Raw genomic sequence first — 20,106 nt, 5'->3', positions numbered from 1 at the left:
TGGGGAAGGGGTTTGAAAAGAAGCTGGGACTGAGTACCAGTCATCCCTCCTGCACACACACCCCCAAAGAAAGCAGACAATAAAAGTTGAAGAACCTCTTGAAGTTCCGGCACACTCTCTCACACACACCCTCTCACCCTGCTCATCCACTTCAGGACCCCAACCCACAGCATGAGATGAGAACTCAGTACTGCTAGAACACAACTCAGTTTAATTGTTGTTCTCTCTCTGGAGTTTGGACTGGTGGTGGTGGTGGTGTGTGTGTGAGAGAGCGAGAGCGAGAGAGAGAGTCCAAGCAAACAAGGGAGGCATGTGCTGGCTGGCTTTTAGCAGGCATGCCCACTCAGCTGCCAGCACTTCTGTCTCTCCATCTCCACTCACTCCTCACACCACCACATGGCCCCGCCTGACCTGGGCCAGGAGCTCTGGAGCCTCCAAGCAGGAGAATCAGTGGCTATCTGCCTGTCTCAGACTTGGCCTGTTCAGGGCCCCTCAGAGTTGCTTCTCTGCTCTGCTTGCTGCCTGCCTCTTATGGCTCCATCGTGCAGTGTGGGCTGTTACCAAAGATGTACAATGCCGAACTGACACACGCAGAGCAAGGAAAGGAAACAGGAAGAGGCAGGAACTGGTTTCTGCCCCAGCTCTTAGCCAAGTTTAAGGGCGTATGTGCCAGGATAGTGTGTTTTCTCAGGCTGCTTGCAGCCCAAGCTGATACAGAGATGGATGCCTAGAGTACCTGTCTGATGGGGGAATCCCCAAATGCACTGCACTGGCACATGGTGCATTGTGGGATTCCTGGAGGCCTGGACATACTGTCCTGGCTTCTGGCAAGCTACAGAGCTCCCGGGATCACTGCTCATATGCACAGCCAAGCCACATGACCAGTTGGGTAAGGAGATCATATGGGGGGGGGAGAGGTAAGTACAGCGCAGCCTTTCCCCTGCCCGCCCTGTCCTGTGAATAGCCTTACGGTGTGTGCTGACTATGTGCCTGCATGGCTGTTTCTCCCTGTTTGTGATCAGCCATTCATTTCTGAAGTCAAATAATAAATGATAGTAGCTGACATGATGCACACAGCTAATGAAGATGGAGTGACTTGTGGAGCCGCTGCTGCAGACACTGTAGAGAATGACAGCAGTAGTGCTACCAGCATTAAAGTATTCCTTTCCATTGTTGGAAACAGAGGTGCACCTAGGTAATTTTGGAGCCTGGACCTAAAGGCCTTTGGAGGGGTACCGCTGCAAGTTAAGCATCATTTGTAACATGTAGGTTCTTGAGGGCACAAACCACACCACCCAGGACAGACTAAAGAGGATTTGGTTTGGAGGCCCTGGACTTCAGCCCCAAAGTCCAGGGGTAAGAGCGCCTCTGGTTGCAAATAGGAAAAGAGTATGGTAGTGCCGATAGCACTACCGCCAATTCTCTACAGCAGCACCATCGCCTCCATGTAGGCAGCAGTGGCTCTGTAAGTTGCTCCATACTGTCAGCTGCAGAAATTAGAGTAGTTATCTGTTTTATTTTTCAAAAATGTAGAAATTATTGTATTTACCAGGTTAAATCTGATGTCTCCTTGAAACTGCAGAAGTGCAATGAACTTGGACCAATGAAGCCTGTTTTTATTACACGGGTTGCCAAGAATGTAATCTATGGCAATTTGCCCAGGCCTCCTGAGAGTGAATTGGTAGAAACTACTGCTATTCCTCTCAATACTAGATGTTTATACTACCTACTAGCACAGTTTGATGTCCAGACTTATGCTTCCACTGCCAGGAGGCTAAATATTTAGTATTGTTAAGAAACTACATAAAACAGAATATCTGTGTTTTGAGGCCAATGTTCTTTAGAAATGGAGCTTTGGTTGTTAATCATGGAACTAGTTCAAGTTTTTTGTACTAAAATAATTGGATATTATTGAAATAGAATGCAAATTTTAAATAATATTATGATGACACCGCCAAATTAAAGCTGAGGGGGAAGGTAGTTATAATGTTGGCACAGTCATGCCCACACTTCCATTGGCAACTCACACTTGGGAGTGCAAACCACAAAAGCCAACCTCTGACCACTGGAAGCTCCACTAAGACACCTTTTACATTTGTGGGCCTTCACTAGATATTGGCATTCTCAATGCTTCATGCTCTTAAGTTTCAGGATTCTTCCATTCAACACATATCCATGCATATCCATGTATGCTGGGTCTAATCACTCATGGGGGTATCAAAATTGTGAGGATATTTTCCCATGAGTTAGAAACTTGAAATGTGGAACGCTAAGATAGTTTGATGATTACTAGAAGACTGGAAATAGGAAATGGATTTGTCTCAACCTTAGTCATATGCAGGTAAGCTTAAGTAGCTTTCTTTTTGCTCTCTGACCTACTCTCTTGGATTTGCATAACATCCCACCCTGCTTTTGGGTGATATGTAACTTGGGAAAACTTGATTCCTTGATAAGTAGCTAGCAGTGCATTGTCTCTTCAGTTCTGCCTTGGCTGTGAAACTTCCAATGACTTGATTAAATCAAAGGTGCTAGGGTGAGGCAAGAGATGGGGCACTAGGATGAAAGACATAAATGGAAGGTAATTGCGTGAGAGTCTGGCAAATTGGCGGAAATATAAGCAAAGCTAAACAGCATTTAATTCTCTATATTAATTCATTTCGTTCCTTCTTTTAAATAAGACTTGACACACTGGGCCATTGTTAAAGCATGAAGGGCTGGCAAGGCCTGAGCATTTAGGGAGTTTGTCAGCCTAGTAAAGGTTGTGGGTGGTGGGTGGGTGGGGGGGAGAGGCACCTCACTGCTGCTTAGTGACAACGGTGATGGTTTTTCCATCAGTGGTTTCTAAGTCTGCAATCTATTTGTTTCTGCCAATCTTTTATAGGAAGCGTCTCAATTTTGATTGGTTTGAGTTGTTATATAATTAATTTATTTAAAAGTTCTTTAAATAGGAGAGAAGGATAGCTGACATTTTTCCTTTAGCGATGCCAGGCTTTTTCTTTGCAGAAGCCCTGTGCTTTTAACAACCAAGTCATTATAATTCTGTTTAGCAGTCCTTTCCCTGCATACAAGTACAGTGAGGAGAGAAATATCCTGCTGCTGCTCAACATGGAACTGTTAAAGGCATAAGAATCCTGCCAGGAAATATATGTGGCAACGTTATTTCCCTTACAGGAGCTATTGACCGAAGTGAGAATCACTGGGAATGAGGGTGCGCCTTTTCTCAAATACTTCAGAGGGACAATCTCAACCAATTGGTGGCCATGGGATCCCAAAACCAAGTAAGCCAACTTGACAGAAACATTGAGGAAAGAATTAAGATGGAATAGACACTGCATCTGGTCAAATCAACTGTTTTTCTAGTTGGGATTGAGTTGCCCATATTGACAACTAAAGAGGGCCCATGGAGAATGAGGTGAAGGAGAGATGCTTTTGAGCTATCTGAATATTTTAGTGAGGCTATTCTGACGATCAGCCAAAATCGGGCTAGGGGAGCCTAGCTCGATTTCGGCTGATTGTGTGAGACACCGGGTGCAGTCGGTTAACCTGCCTAAGTATCCCTCCCCTTAAACCGGGTTTGCAGAGTGAGCACTCTGCAAACTAGGGGTGTGCACGGAACCGCAGAGCTGCGGTCCGGCACTGTGCGCATGCGTGGCCACACACACGCATGCACATTGGGGAGACATGAAACTCGCATGCGACGTGCGCGTGCACAAAAGGCTCCATGCAGCCTTTTGCACTCAAGTGGGAGAAGGGGCGGCAGGGAGATATCCTGCCTCCCCAATTACTACATAGAATACGCGTGCTGGAGGGGGGAAAGTGGTGGGAGGGGTAAGTAAACCCTCCTCCGCCCTTAAAGGAACCCCCCCCACCCAAACCGAAGCGGCCAGGTCCGGACCGGTCCAGACCAGTCTGGAGGCCTTTGGAATGGCCTCCGGACCGGTCCGGGCCCATCCCTACTGCAAATGCAGTTTTCAAAATCATGAGTAGCCGCAGCACGGCTCCACACTACAGCTACTCATGAGTAGACACCCGGAGGGGAGGCAAAAGGCCGGCTCTGGGGGTCTCTCCAGTATGCCCTGCTCAGGGCATACTGGAGCTTCTGGGGGCCACATGGTCCCCAAACTCCCAAGCCCCTGCTGGCTCCATCATGGAGCCAGCAATTGTATGGATGGCCAGTCTGGCCACCCAGGGCTCCCACCCTGCTCGTGTGCAGAGAGAGCGGGCTTAGCCCGCTCTCCCCACTTAGCTCCCCAAACCGGGTCTTACAGATCATGAGACCCGGCTCAGTGTTTGTTGCAGTTGTCTATCTGTTTAACTTTGAGGTTTCCCTTTCTCACTTCACCAAACCCTTCAGGAAAGTCTGAGAGTGAGGGGATCAAGTCAATATATTGGACCTCCAGCTCCTCATCAGGCTGGGGAGAGGGGCATCCAGGCAGAACTTCATCAGGTGCATCTCTAGCAAGTGACTGAGAAAGTGGCTTCTGCTGAATTTCTGCCTGGGTGCACCCCTCCCCAGCCTGACGTTAAGTTGAAAAACCAAGGCAAAGTGTGAGTTCAAGGAGCCTGGTTTGTATAAAACTGCACGGCTTACATGGTGTGGAAATTAAGGTGACCACCTTAACTTACTGTTTCTCTGCTTTTTGGATTATGAGTGAAAATGGTAAGTACCTTAACTCTTATCTTAGATATAAGAGATACCTTATAAAAGACAATAAAGTGTCTCAACTCTTATCTTTAATATTTGAATTTATATACAAGAGTGCAAAGGATCTCAAACAATTACCTTAAATGTTAAAGACAGTAGCCCAAGATTGTCTCACTGGGATCACCTGAGGATTGCAGGATGGTGGGCTCATGTCATGGTTTGAGCCCACAAACCAGGATTGCCTAGTTTTCTCTTTTCATAACCAATCCTGGTGGCACAGACTGCAGGGAAACGGTTTCTGACCTGATATGAACCACATGCTAAGAGACATGGGGCAGAAAGTGAAGCTCAACTTGAGTCAGGTCCAGATTTGTATGGGTCCGGACCTAATCTGAAATGGGGTTGCAATTTTCTAGCAAGTCATCCCTACCTCTGACTGTAGCAACTTTCCAATCTGGCAGCTGCTAGAGTCAGAGCCATCCCACAGAGATCTGCCTTCCAGCCCTCAGCACTATCACTGCTCACCTATTGGCCCATTTGCCTTCTGGCAATGCTTGGCTTCTTTGCTTGTCCTCTGGCAATGTCTGGCTTCTTCTAGGAGCAGCAGCATATAAGGAAATGATGTAACTAGAAAATACCATGCCTCCCTCCCTCCCCCACTCCTGGTTTTTGCAAGAAGAAACTGGGATAGCAAGTGGACAGGCAGTTGGCAGCAGAGTGAGAAGGCCGGAAAGATCAGTGTCCATGGTTTTTACAGTCCCTCAGAAACATCTGGCTCCACCCTGTTCAGATGCCATAGTGAGAACAGCAAACCTTGAGTGGGGTCAGGATCACAACTGCTTGCCCCATCCTCTGTATATTCATCAGAGTGTCTCAACAAAGTACATATATAAAAGGTGTTCATGCATAGGTTTGGTCCATGCAATCTCTACCCTGCATCTTCGCATTTCTTATGAAATCGTGAAGGGTGGGGCACTGCAGGCACAATTCCAGCCCCCGCCCATCCATGTGTTAATTGTACACAACATGTCTGAAGTGGGCTCAAGTGGGGGCTCTGTTCAGGGCTCTTCTGTGAACCCAAGTTGAGTCTAATTTATTTATTCATTTTATGGATTTACATACTGCCTCAACTTGTGTCTCTAGGCAGTTTACGTCCTAAAACAACATAACAAAGCAATTCCAACAAACCAATAATAATTTTTAATGATAAAATATTTTTTTAAACAAATCAATTTTAAACAGTGTATAAATTTACCATCTAATTAAAAGCCTGGTTGGAAAGAGGTGTTTTAAAGGACTTTAAAAAACTTCTCAGAGATGGTGAGGCAGGCTCTTATTTTGGGGGGAGTGCATTGATATGCAGTTGGATGATGCTACAGTCAATATGCCTAAAATGTGTGTTTATGTAGTTATTGTATTGATGTTCTGCTTTATCCCATAGGCTCAGAGTGGTTTATTATATGTTCCCTAAATGTTAAAAGTTTTATCCCCAAGGGACTCAAGCTCTCAAAAATAAGTGTTGCCCTTCTGTGCTACATTATTAAACTGCTGAGTCTTGTTTAGGCAGACTGTTCTGCTCTAGAAATCTTGTGCAACAAGCAGACTATTTAGTAATAAGAACAGCCCTGCTGGATCAGGCCCAAGGCCCATCTAGTCCAGCATCCTGTTTCACACAGTGGCCCACCAGATGCCGCTGGAAGCCTACAGGCAGGAATTGAGGGCGTGCCCTCTCTCCTGCTGTTACTCCCCCACAACTGGTATTCAGAAGCATCCTGCCCCTGAGGCTGGAGGTGGCCTATAGCCCTCAGACTAGTAGCCATTGATAGATCTCTCCTCCATGAAGTTATCCAACCCCCCTTTTAAAGCCATCCAGGTTGTTGGTTGTCACCACATCTTGTGGCAGAGAATTCCACGAGGATAAGATCATGATTAAGTGCCCCTGATAATAAGTGAGGCATGTTAGTCATGACACAAGAATTGAAGGAGTTTTAGTCATGAGTAACATAGTCTGGATGTTGCCCATTTACTTTTCACCAGAGGCAAGGTTGACTAGCCAGCTGTTTACCATTCCCCATCTTATCACAATAGGGGTAAATTTGAGCCCTAAGAATCAAGCACCAGTTTCATACTGCTTGTGCCAGTAGAGCAGCTAGGTGGAAGAAGAAGCTACAGGCCAGCAACCAGAACATTCCTTTGCCAGAAGGTCATGTGACCTTGGGGAACCAACCACATCACACTTCTTCCTAAATAGCCTTCGGTGCCTGCTGCTGCTCTTCAGTCTCAGTAATCATTGGCAAGGGATGCTGCTTGACTGCTTCATTGAACCTGGCTCATCTGCTGCTTGCTCCATTGTCTGCCCTCTTGCCTTTTCCCCAGCTTGTCCTGCTCTGCCATGATTTTCTCTGCTTACTTCTTACCCCATTATCATGTAGCCTCCTATTATTGTTGGAGCCTGATTGCCCAAAGCTGATGGCACTTTTGATGCTTATTGGTTATCTGTTAGTATTTGCATTCGTCATTGCTAAATTTTGTTTTCCAAAATGCATCTGAAAATATCTGAATAAAATCCAACCTGCCCTCCAGGAATAGTTTCCTATGAGTTCTTCACACAATGTATACTTAATATGTAAACTTTGCTGCCAAAAAAATCTGATGATGTCCACTAGTTTAGTTGGCTCTAAAGGGGAATTAGACAGATTCATAAATAACAGGTCTATCAATGTCTATTAGTCATGTGAGCTAAATAAAACCTACAGATTCAAAGGTTCTATTTAGTATTTATTTATAACTGAATACTGATTGCTAAGGGACAAAAGAAGGACAGTTACCTTCATGCCTTGCTGTTGGTATTTTTGAAATCACCTGACTTGCCATTGCTGGAAACAGGATGCTGGGCTAGAATGACTTTTGGTCTGGTGCTGCAAGGCTCTTCTTTAATACTTTTGACAACCCCTGCACAGCTTGTGACCCACCAATGCATCAGGCATTGTAAAAGTTTTGTAGCCTTTTCAGTGCTTGACAACAGTATGCAGGAAAAGGAAACTTGTCAAGCCCCTGAAGGGCCACCAAACTGTTGAAGGACTGTGTGTGGCTTGGTAAGTCAGCCATTGAGCATGCCTACTGTAAGAGCAGTACATGTTTCATGGATGTCTATTATCAAATCCAACTGCACATGGAAGAAAAGTTCCATTTGTGAGATAAGGAAACTGCCCCATCCAAGAAAGGAAAGGTGAACTCTATAGAAGAAAGAGGGCTGGCAGTCGGAGGTGACTCCTGAATCTATAGCAAGCTAGCACTGTGGGAGATGACTGTTTTCCAGCCCACTGAGGATGCTATTATAGGATATCCTTTCAATTATTTGAAATATGGGCTTCAGTCAGAAAATGCCAGGAATAGCTTCCAGCTGTTATGGAGAGATAGAAATCTGTCATGGGAGACACCTTTAGACACTAGTAAAATTAGGATAGACAGAGTGAGTGAGTGAGTGCGAGAGAGGGAGAGGGAGTATGTATGTATAAGTTTGTGCATGCACACTTTGTTTTTGTTTTTTTGGTCAAAACTCCTAATGGCTGTTTACCATTCAGCACGGTGTCAACAAGAACATGAATTGTGGTCTGTAATGATCAAGCAGTTTATGGAATATATTAAGGCTGTTACTGGATTTTTGGCAGACAGCACCGGGGAGACCCTGAATGGATCCTTTTTATCAAGTGTCTGAACAGTTACTTGATCTAAGAGGTTTGTATACCTGCAGCCGGCAATGTAAACGCCTGAGACAAATTACAAGGCAGCACCACTGCTACAGTGAATGATGAAAGTGTGCCCAGAAAGGCAAACAAGCAGAGCATTACAAGAGCCACTTAATGGAAAACACATTTATTAACTTCGAGTGCAATGTCTGTAGGTTTTTCCCCACCACAACCGGCTGCAGGTGCCATTGGCTTAAAAAGATGAAACAGCCCATTGAATAACACTGAAGGTGGGTGTCCTTCCCTCTTCCCCTCTGCATTCTGCATGTGTTCTTGGCTGTGTGACTGATTCTTGGCTCCACTGGAGATGGAACAAAAACCATGCTGGCATGAAGAGAGCAACTTGATTTCATGGGGCCTCCTGGGAAAAGTATGCAGGAGCCAGGTTCAGTGTTTGGCAGTCACGTCCTTGAATAAAAAGAGGAGGAGGAGAAGGGCAAGAAGGAAAGAGCAAGCAAGGTCTCCATGCCGTACATGAGAAGCTTTCCCACACAATGAAATGGCCATGCCCCAGAGTACTCAATGGGAAATGTATTCAAGGCAAGCCAGTGTGCTTTGCTGAACAGTACAGCAGCACATTTTGCTGTTTAATGTGCTTCTGCTTGCCACTGTGGCTTTTTGAGTGCTTTTATTACAATATTAGAGACCTTTGGGGTATCCATTTTCCTTTGCACTGGAAAACAGCAAGGGAGAAAAATCAGAATTTGAAATCAAAACTGTACCAAAATGTGCTGCCTCTCTTCAGCCAGGATTTGGAACTTTTTTCTTATCTTGATTTCAAGTCCTGATTTACCAAAACCCCTTGTTTGCATAAGCATGGTTAAGCTGGTGCAGACATAATGACTAAGTACAGTTAAGGAGAAACAGGGGGAATTCCCACTGAAAAGATTGGGGGTAGAGCATGTGATCCTGTGACCCAATTATTTAATTATGGCTTAATTATTTAACAATGGCTTTGCTCCCTGGGGCTTTGTGGGGAGGCACACAAGCTGTCCCCCTTTATCAAAAAGGAGACATCCAGCACAAGGAGTATTTTTCTTGGAGCTTAAAACCTTGTTAGCTGATAACTGCAGCTAAGACCCAGCTTTCAAGTAAACACGCTTTATATATTCTAAAATAGCCAATAAAACCAGCTATGAAGGTAGAATGCCAGCACGGGAGAGGGTGCTTCCCAGTGTATTTCACAGAGTGTTGCATGTATGACTGTCTGCTGAGGGGCAGAAATTGTGGGTGGGTGTGCTCATTGCAAAGAGCTCCTGGCTCTCAGGGAACAAGTTTTTTCCCTTGAAGCCAAGGTGGCTGACCTGGAGAAGCTCAGGGAAGCAAAGAGGTATGTGAGTGAGACCCTCAGGGAAGAGAGCTGGTCTTGTGGTAGCAAGCATGACTTGTCACCTTAGCTAAGCAGGGTCTGCCCTGGTTGCATTTGAATGGGAGACCACATGTGAGCACTGTAAGATATTCCCCTAAGGGAATGGAGGGAGCCGCTCTGGAAAGAGCAGAAGGTTCCAAGTTCCCTCTCTGGCATCTTCTAGATAGGGCTGAGAGAGACTCCTGCCTGCAACCTTGGAGAAGCCGCTGCCTGAGTAGACAATACTACTGAGCTAGATAGACCAATGGTCTGACTCAGTATATGGCAGCTTACCATGTTCCTGTGTGATAGAGACATCCCACATCCAGGCTGACAGCTCCTCTGCTGTCATGGAGAACAATGCTCTCAGGGAAGGATGACATCTGTCTGAGGAAGAGGGAAATGCCACCTTAGAAGGAACCCCTTCCTTGGGTGTTGCACCCATATACTCTCACACAGAGGATATTCCTCCAGGGGTTGGGGGCCTCCTAGTAGTGAGTGATTCAGTTGTTAGGGGCATAGAGAGATGGATTTGTGAGCTGCATATATACCACACGGTGACTTGCCTGCCTGGTGCGAAGGTTGCAGATATCACACAGCATCTAGTTAGGCTGTTAGGCAGTACTGGGGAGGAAGAAGGAAAGAAACCATATGCATAGGAACATGTATATAAACCGTGCATATAATCTATAGAAAAGTTACACACCATAGATTATTATCATATTGCCAAAAAAAACCCAAAAACCCCAACCCCATAGTACCCCCCCCCCCCAAATGCCATACAAACAAATTTCTTACACATCTGTGATAATTTTCACAATGGACAATTGTATGGACATACTGCCAATGAAAATTGTCAATATGTCCATATGATTGTCTATTGTGAAAATTATCACAGATATGTAAGAAATTTGTTTGTATGGCTTTTGTGGGGGTACTATGGATTTTTTTGGGGGGGGGCAATATGATAATCTATGTTGTGTAACTTTTCTATAGATTATATACACAGTTTATATACATGTTCCTATGTATATGGTTTCTTTCCTTCTTCATCATCCGTGTGTCCTCTTCATTTTTCTTTCAGTACTGGGGAGGAGTCGGCGGTCATGGTGCACGCCGGCACCAACAATGTTGGGAAATGCAATTGGGAGGACCTAGAAGCCAAACTTAAGCTGCTAGGTAGCATATTGAAGTCCAGGACCCCTAGAGCAGTGTTCAGATAACCTGTTCCATGCACAGGACCAGCAAGACAGGCAGAGCTGAGGGGTTTTAGTACATAGCTGAGATGTTGGTGCCAGGAGGAGGGGTTTAGATTTGTTAGGCACTGGGATGCATTTTGGGGCAAGCAAAGCCTGTACGAAAGGGACGGGCTCCACTTGAACCAAGATGGAACCAGACTGCTGGCACTTAAAATCAAAAAGTTTGCAGAGCAGCTTTTAAAATGACGCCTGAAGGATTGCCAACAGGAACTGGGAAATATCTGGCTTAGCAAGAAAAATCCCCTAAGGTGTGATGATGCAAACATTTCAGATAAATCAGAAGGGGACAGAGTAGAACAAGGAGTAGAGCAGATGGAAACACATGACAGCTGGTCAAAAAGGTCAAATGACAATAAGAGAGATAGCACATACCAATGCCAGATAAGAGACTCAGCATATAGGTAAGAGACTCAGGTAAGAGACTCAGCATATACCAATGCCAGAAGCCTCCGAGCCAAGAAGGGCAAGCTGGAGTGCCTGCTTGATAATGAAAACTTAGGTCTGGGCATAACGGAAACCTAGTGCAACAGTGAGAAGAACCAGTGGAACCTGGTTAAAACTTGAGTAAAAACTCTACAGAAAGGAAAGAGAGGGGAGGATTGGGGGTGGAATAACACTGTATATTAAAGAAGAGATAGAATCCAACAAGCTTGAAAACCCAGGAGGACTGGAGTCCTCCACAGAATCATTATGGGTGACAATATGAGGACTGAAAGTCCAACTGAAAGGGTTTTGCAGGGAAAGGGGGCTTGACCTGCTCTCCCTGCAGATGAGCAGGGAGCCTACCCAGGGCAGCCGGATTGGCCGCCCACACGATTACCAGCTTCATCACGGAGCCAGTTGGGGAGGCGGGGTTCGGGGGCCTCCTAGCCCCCGGAAGTCCCAGCATGTCCCACGCGAGTGCATGGAACATTCTGGGGAGCCTCCCAATGCCGAGAGGCTTGTTGTAGCCTCCTGGTCAGGGGGCTACTCATGAATCGCCACGGTGCACACAATCAGAGAAATTGGGTTAGTGGAGCACACATTCCTCTAACCTCGTTTAAGGGGGTGATTTAAGCAGGCCTGTTGCCGGGAGCCACACAGCTCCCATTACTTCCCACGATCTGAAGAAATCAGGCTAGCCTTTCCTAGCCCAATTTATGCTGCTTATGGGAATAGCCTCAATGTTTTACTAGGGACGTCCTATCGCCCTCCTGATCAAAATGCTGAGAGTGACCTGGAGTGGGAGAAGCACATCAAACAGGTATCAAAGAGAGACAGAGCAGTAATAATGGGTGATTTCAATAACCCTCACATAACCTGGGCAAATTCACATACAGTATTGACAGAAGGGCCACATTTTTAGACATGTGAAATGACTGTGCCTTAGAACAGTTGGTTGCAGAACCAACCATAGAGAAGGCAACCTTGGACTTAATCCTGAATGGTGCCCTGGACCCAATATGATAAGTCAGAGTTGTAGAACCATTGGGGAATAGTGACTATAGTGTGATCCAATTCAGCTTATATGTGAGTGGAGCACTGCCAAGGGAGTCCAACACAGAAGCATTGGACTTCAGAAGCAGAAAATTCTCAAAAATGAGGGGAATGGTAAAAAGGAAGCTGAAAGGGAAAGTCAGGAGCGTCAAATCACTCCAGAAAGCATGGAACTTATTCAGAACCACAATGATAGAAGCTTAGTTGGAATGTATACCGAAAAGGAGGAAAGGTAGCACCACGTTCAGGAGGATGCCAGCGTGGCTAACAAGTAGAGTCAGGGAAGCTATAAAAGGGAAGATGACTTCCTTCAGAAAATAGAAGTCCTGCCCAAATGAAGAGAGCAGGAAGAAACATAAACGTTGGCAAAAGAAATGCAAGGACACAATAAGGGATGCAAAGAGAGAGTTTGGGGAGCATATAGCTAGAAGTGTCAAAGGAAATAACAGAAACTTCTTTAAATATATCAGAAGCAGAATACCTGCCAGGGAGGTGGTTGGACCCTTAGATGATGAGGGTGTGAAAAGGATTATTAAGGAGGATAAGGAGATTTCAGAGAAGCTGAATGAATTCTTTCTATATGTCTTCACAGTGGAGCATATATGGTCACCATATACCCACTCTAGAACTGAGCTTTTCAGGTTTAGAGGCTGAAGAACTAGGCCAATTTGAGGTAAAGAGGTAAGATCTTATAAACTGTCTTGAAAAACTAAAAGTTAACAAATCACCAAGGACAGATGGCATCCAGCCAAGAGTTCTGAAGGAACTCAACCGTGGAATTGCTGATATCTTAGCAAAAATATGTAACTTGTCACTAGAATCCTGTCCCAGAGGACTAGAAAGTAGCTAATGTAACACTGATTTGCAAAAAGGATCCAGTGAGGATCTGGGAATTTACAGGCCAGTTAGCTTAACTTCTGTGCTGGGTAAATTGATGGAAAGCATACTTAAGGACAAAATTGTTAAATATATAGAAGAAGAGGCCTTGCTGAAGGAGAACCAGCATGGCTTCTGCAAGGACAAGTCTCGCCTCACTAAATTTTTGGAATTCTTTGAGAGTGTCAATGGGCATGTGGATAAAAGTGGTCTGTTTGACACAAAGCTGGGTCTCATGATCAGTGAGACCCGGTTTGGGAAGGGAAGCAGGGAGAGCAGGCTAAGCCCACTCTCCTCGCACACAAGCAGGGCGGGAGCCCTGGGCAGCTGGATCAGTCACCCACACGATTGCCAGCTCCGAGACGGAGCTTTTTGCCTCCCCTCCGGAGGCCTACTTGTGAGTAGCCATGGCGCAGAGCTGCACCACGGCTGCTCACAATCAGAAAAACCGGGTTTGCGGAGTGCTCGCTCTGCAAACTTGGTTTAAGGGGAGGGGTACTTAGGTGGGTTAACCGCCGGGAGGCAACCGGGCTCGGCTGCGAGCCTGGTGGCTCCCATGACCATCCAAAATCAGGTTAGGCTCCCCTAGCCCAATTTCGGCTGATCATGGGAACAGCCTCTGTGTCTACTTGGACTTAACTTGTTCATAAATGATCTAAAAGTTGGGGTGACCAGCGAAGTGGTCAAATTTGCAGATGACACTAAATTATTTAGGGAAGTGAAAACCACAACAGATTGTGAGGAGCTCCATAAGTATCTATTCAGACTGGGTGAGTGGGCGACAAAATGGCAAGTGCAGTTCAGAGTTGGCAAGTGTAAAGTGATGCATAATGGGGCAAAAAAACACCCAGCTTCACATATACACTGATGGGGTCTGAGCTGTCAGTGACTGACCAGGAGAGAGATCTTGGGGTCATGGTAGAAAGCTCATTGAAAGTGTCAACTCAGTGCGTGGCAGCTGTGAAAAAAGGCCAGTTCCATACTAGGGATCATTAGGAAGGGGGCTGAAAATAAAAATGCTGATGGTATAATGCCCTTATAGAAATCTATGGTGTGGCCACAACTGGAGTACTGCATGCAGTTCTGGTCACCGTATCTTAAGAAGGACATTATAGAACTGGAAAAGAAGAAGGTAATCAAGATGATCAGAAGCCTGGAGCACCTTCCTTATGAGGCAAGGCTACAGCATCTGGGGCTTTTTAGTTTGGAAAAGAGGCGACTATGGGGAGACATGATAGAGTTGTATAAAATTATTCATGGAGTAGAGAGAGTAGACAGAGAGAATTTTTTTTTTTTTTGTTCTCTTACAACACTAGAACCATAGTCATCCCATGAAATGACTGCTGGGAAATTTAGGACCAACAAAAGGAAGTACTTTTTCACACAGCACATAATTAATCTATGGAATTCTCTGCCATGGGATGTGGTGATGGCCACTAGCTTGGATGGCTTGAAAAGGGGCTTGGACAAATTCATGGAGGACAGGTGTATTAATGGCTATTAGTCTAGTGGATATAGGCTCCCACCAGGCTCAGAGGCAAGATGCCTCTAAACACCAGTTGCAGAGGACATGCCCTCATCTCTTGGCTGTGGGCTTTTCAGGGGCATCTGGTGGGCCAATGTGTGAAACAGGAAGCTGGATTGGATGGTTTAGGTTCTTATGGGATGGGAAGCTTCAAGGGGACACTTGGGCCAGCTCTCAGATTGTGGCCATGAGAGGCTGCAACTGTTGTCTGAAAAAGTCACCTTAGAACTCTCACCCTCTCTCCTTCCCATTTTGATCATCATACCTGTACTTATGCACAGTAAAGCATTATTAGGTTCATTTGGCTCTAACAACATGCTCCAGATGGTATAAGAAGAACCTTAATCTTTGTCTTATTGGCAATAACCCTGTAAAAATCACACATTCACAAGCAAGTTAATAAAATACAGTAAAAATACAGTAAAATACAGTAAAGGAAATAAAAATCAAGAAAGTTTGCATCTCCCCTCACATTTTCCCTAACAGGACATCTGTTATCCCTCCTCTTTGACCAAGTTCAGACCCCACATCTGACCCCCAAACATTAACTGTCCCATTTGAGTGAGGCCCAAGGCAGTGATACGTGAATTCCTTACTGCCTGGCCTCAAAAATCATTTGGGCTTTTCAGAGTGATCCTGTTGAAAACTTAAAAAACAAAAAAACAAACCCTCAAGAGAATTTTTGGCGTGTTCATCAGGAATGCTCATAACACTGAAATGAATGCTGTTTCTCCCTTTTTCTTCCAGTACCATCTGCCTTCCCAAAGAAAAAACGAAAACACCACAATCTTAATTTGGAGAAGGCAGGGGGTACCTCTTGTTAGTGAAATGATGTGTAGAATTGCTTTTTTTTTTCCCCTGGCAGGGATAATATGGTTTTTAGTTTTAAAAGTACACCAGGGTTATGTATTCACCATGTTCTGGATGGGGCTGTTGCACTCTTCCTTAAGAATCAGGTATGCAGCTCAGAAGTGCTTCTGGGTCTAGCACTGCCTCTTCCTGTATGAACCTGCTCAGATGCTCCATTCAACAACAGAAGCCCTATTGATAGTGCTCCTGCCATGTGAGGTATGGGAAGTGGCAACTAACAGCAGGGCCTTCCTGACTGCAGTACCAAGACTGAGGAATGTTTTCCCAAAGAAATTAGTGCATCCACCTCATTATTGTTTTTCCAGCATGTGGTCAGAACCTTGGCTTTTAAGGAAAACCTTTGGACTCATGTGAACTGTGGAATAATTTTCTGCTGCTGTAACTGCTTTTGTTTCAGTCTGTCATAGTTATAAATTATGTCATTGTAGGCCACCTTGGACATTTTCCTACAGAAAAGCAAGACACACACATTTAAATAAATAACCCCTGACAGGAAATGACACTCCAAACTTCATTTCCAAACCTTTCAGGGCCTTTCCTGTGTGGTAGTGAGCCCACTCTGCTGTCTATTTTGCCTGCCCCCGCTTCTTCATGGAAAGGCTTTAAAAAAAAAACACAACCAACCCAAATAACATATGGAAGTCAGAGGAAACGTGCAGGGAGTGTAATATAAATCAAGCTTTTTTGAGTATGGCCCAGTTCAAAGTTAGCAGGGCCCAGTTCAAAAGGGGTCCAGAGCTTTTGAGCAGAGGGAGCTTGCTTTTTAAGCTCTCTCTAGTCAAAGAGCCTATTCACACAAACAGCCTAACACAGCCTAGGGAAGCTCAGCCTTGGTTGGGCAGCTTGTGTGTAGTGCTGGGATCGAGTCCAATCCCAGCGCTGCCCTCCTGCCCAGCCTGCCTGTAGCTGGGGTTAAGGGCGCAAGTGTGTCCTTTTACCCTGGCACCTGGGTCATGTGTATGCTTGGGCTGCACATATACCAAACTGGGCAGAAAGAGCACCTAAGTGAGGAAGAATGCCTCAAAGCACTCCTTGCATGGTGCAGTGAGGGATGCCGGAGGACTTCCTCCTCCAGCTCCCTGCTCTGCTGATCACCATAGCACCACTCATGTGCAAGTGGCAGAACTGTCTCCACAACTCTGATTATGTGTGGGGAGGCACCACTCGCCCTCTCCACTGCCGGCAGTCTTGGTTGTGTGCATGACTTCATTGTCTCACAACATCCCTTCACAGACTTCCATGTGAGTCCTAAATACCAGCACACCCCCTTAGCCAAGAACAAATAGCCACCAAAGAGTTATATCTGCCACTTACTTTGGCCTACCTTATATGCCTATTTGAACCCCAAAGATAATCCTCCGCCTTTGACCACACCCAGATGCCTGACCAGTCCTCAAACAGCAGCCCTTTAGCTATCTTTCTGGCTCCCAAATACCAGCCTTTCCTGCTTGGATGAGCCTTGTTGGAGATGCAGCTCCTGATGGCATCGACTCTTCACACCAGCAACCCTACTGACCAGTAGGGACATTAGGGGTAGAGACAGCCAGTAGGGCATTCTCTCTCTGACCATACTTTCTCTGTCCTCTGATTCCCCTTTGTTAGGCTTATTGTCTCAGGTTTCATTCTCTCACCTGGAAAGACTTCATTATTGTCCCTCTCCTATTCCTGTTTGTAGGTAGCAGCAAGGCATGTAAGCTTTATCTATCTCCCTGATGGATTTCCTAAATGCATTACTTTATTTAGAACTTTAACTCCATGTTTCCAGTGCTTTCCTTTCCTGTGCACTTCTGCTGCAGCTGGGGTTGATAAAGAAATCTCCCCTCCGAGCTCTCTAACAATCCTAACCATCGTGCAAGCCACAAACATCACTTGCCCTCTTTGGTCATGCCCAGACAGCTATCTGACCATCTGTCTAGCTTAGCAAGGTTGCTAGCTCAAATGCCTAGTGCTGGCCCCCTTAACTGTGTAACTTCCAAATTTCCCTTTCGAAAACACAGTCAGGCTTCTTAGTTACACAATGCCAGATCCTTTGATAGGATGCAATGTGTCAACTCTTTTTTAATGTCCTGCCGCATCAATATTGCAGATGTTTTTGTGCCTTGATAATTAGGTGCCCTCAAACAAAATTCAGACAGCTTGAGACTGTCCACAATGGTCACTTCATTTCTTTCTTGGAGCATCATCATAGGTTAGTGGGTTAAGGAGCTTACCCTTAATTGAACCGAGTAATCCTCTCAAATCTCCCTGGACATCCATTCTCATAAGTCCAGCCTTGTTCATCCTTAGCTCTGCTGCTGTGAATGGAGATCTTGATTCCCTTTCTGTCTCACCTGGTTTCCCTGGGAGTTCATCTGCTCTCCATTTCGTAGCAGCTGCTGTGTCAATAAAGATCCGGCTTTTTGTCTCTCTTGACAAGTACTTGCACAATGCATTCTCCAGACTCTTGTTGTGAAGAGCCTCTCATTCTCTCACTAGCTTAAATTGATTAAGAATAATTTTAAATTTCAGATCTATGTGTCAATTGGCATATTTATTTCTAATCAGCTCTTTAAAATGGCATCATTCAGAGATGCTTAACCACATTTCTTAATTTTCAAACTCTGTTGTTATTGATTTCTAATACTATTCTTCTCAAGATATGGTACACTGTTCAGTAAAAGCTGAACATTTATTCCTTTATGGAATAAAGCTTTCTTTTTTGTTATTTTGTGCATTGAAATTGAAGAAATCCAATTCAGTTATATGGATTTAAGATATGTAGCCCATTGCTAAATGAACCAACCTCTTTTTGTTAAATTCAATCCAGTTCAGATAACATCCAGGTTTGACTGCTGCAATGCACTCTTCATTGGGCTGCCTTTGCACATAGTTTAGAAACTGCAGTTAGTACAGAATGCAGCAGCCAGGTTGGTCTCTGGGGTTGCACAAAGAGATCATATTACACCCATTTAAAAAAAAACTACACTAGCTGCTAAAAGGTTTTCGGGAGAAATACAAAGTGCTGGTTATTATAAAGCCCTGAACAGCTGGGTCCGAGGTATTTAAGAGAACACGTTCTTCCTCATCAACCCCACCGCCTGTAAAGATCATCTGGGGATGCCCGGTTGTGGTTGCCACCGGCTCGGTTGGTGGCAAGTCGAAACCGGGCCTTTTCTAGAGTTGCCCCAGGACTCCGCAACATGCTTCCTAATGAAATTAGAGTTTCCCCTTCTCTCAATGTTTTAAAGAAAGACTTAAAAACATAACTGTTTAGTCGGGCTTTTAGTTTGCAGTTTTAAAGTTGGTTTTTTTAGAGTTCTATTATGTTTAAATTGTTTTAATTATGTTAATGTTTTAATGGTTTTATATTGTGAACTGCCCAGGGACTTTTTGTATGGGGTAGTATACAAATGTACCACATACATAAATAATAAATAAATAAATTCTACATTATGTAATATTATCAGGCTTAGCACATGCCATGGTTTGATATCTAGGGTTCGTTCACATATGCACGTTCCTCATTTGGTGACTGTGATGCTTTATGTATGTGAATGTGCCTTCACAGATCTAACACTGCAGTTTTTTCATCGTAAACACAATGCTTTTTAATCAACTCAGTTTACACACTCACTGTCACTTAGTCAAGGTGTGTGTGGTACCATTCCCATGGTACTTTTTCATGGGAATCAGTACCATGACCAGCATGCATGTCATGATCCACAAAGGTACTCAGTCTGGAAGTCATACCAGAGTATTGTTGCTTCTATAAAAATGATTAATTATACTTAGGTCTTCTGGAAATCCATAGGTTCACCTCATGGTTACTAGTATAGCTGTGTGAAGTGGGTCATATTCAAAGTGGAGACTGTGTCAGTGTTTCGGAGGGGTCCCCAATTTGATTTTAAGTGTTGAACTGCTAGGGGGGATACTTCACTTGGGGGATTGCTTCACAAACTCTTCAGCCCCACTGCTCATCCCTAAATGTACTTACAAGACTGGGCACAGGGTGTAGGGCAAAAAACAGGCAGGCAAAAAACTTTGCTCTCAGTGGTGAGAGAGCAGGCCCCTTTGATTCTCCTGGAAATGGCATGAGTGGTCCTGAGAATTGTAGTATTTTCTGAAGCACCAGCAATGGCCCCATTTCAATCCCAACTGGACAGCACTTCATTGTGGGCCAAAGCTGAACAGGCCCCCAAAGATTAACCCAACCCTAGCTTAGCCCAGGTTTTGGGTGCAAGGGCATCCAGAAAGTGGGCTAAATGGTTGTGTGTCAGTGCAACGCGGCTTCGTCAGGCACCTATACACAAGTAGCCTTCCAGCCTGCATCAGAATGCTCCTCATAATTTCACATTACATGACTTCTGGGGGACTCACGG

General features: G+C 45.0%; 1 long non-coding RNA gene across 2 annotated transcripts in view; it reads right to left on the bottom strand.

Moving 5' to 3' along the window:
* LOC128351500 (uncharacterized) overlaps positions 1-20,106 on the bottom strand; it is a 47,962-nt gene that overhangs the window by 24,207 nt on the left and 3,649 nt on the right. Inside the window, exons 2-4 of one of the 2 annotated variants that reach the window (XR_008319804.1) lie at positions 17,959-18,223; positions 10,037-10,129; positions 8,506-8,802 (exon numbers count right to left, since the gene is read on the bottom strand). This is a non-coding gene — a long non-coding RNA (uncharacterized LOC128351500). Of the gene's footprint in view, positions 1-8,505; positions 8,803-10,036; positions 10,130-17,958; positions 18,224-20,106 lie in introns of those variants that run through there. The other variant, XR_008319805.1, reaches the window with a different exon arrangement.

The sequence above is a fragment of the Hemicordylus capensis genome, chromosome 3 (assembly GCF_027244095.1).
Source record: "Hemicordylus capensis ecotype Gifberg chromosome 3, rHemCap1.1.pri, whole genome shotgun sequence".
Lineage (NCBI taxonomy): Eukaryota > Metazoa > Chordata > Lepidosauria > Squamata > Cordylidae > Hemicordylus > Hemicordylus capensis.
The sequence above is the reverse complement of the archived record's forward strand: the minus strand, read 5'-3'. Positions and strand labels throughout refer to the sequence as shown.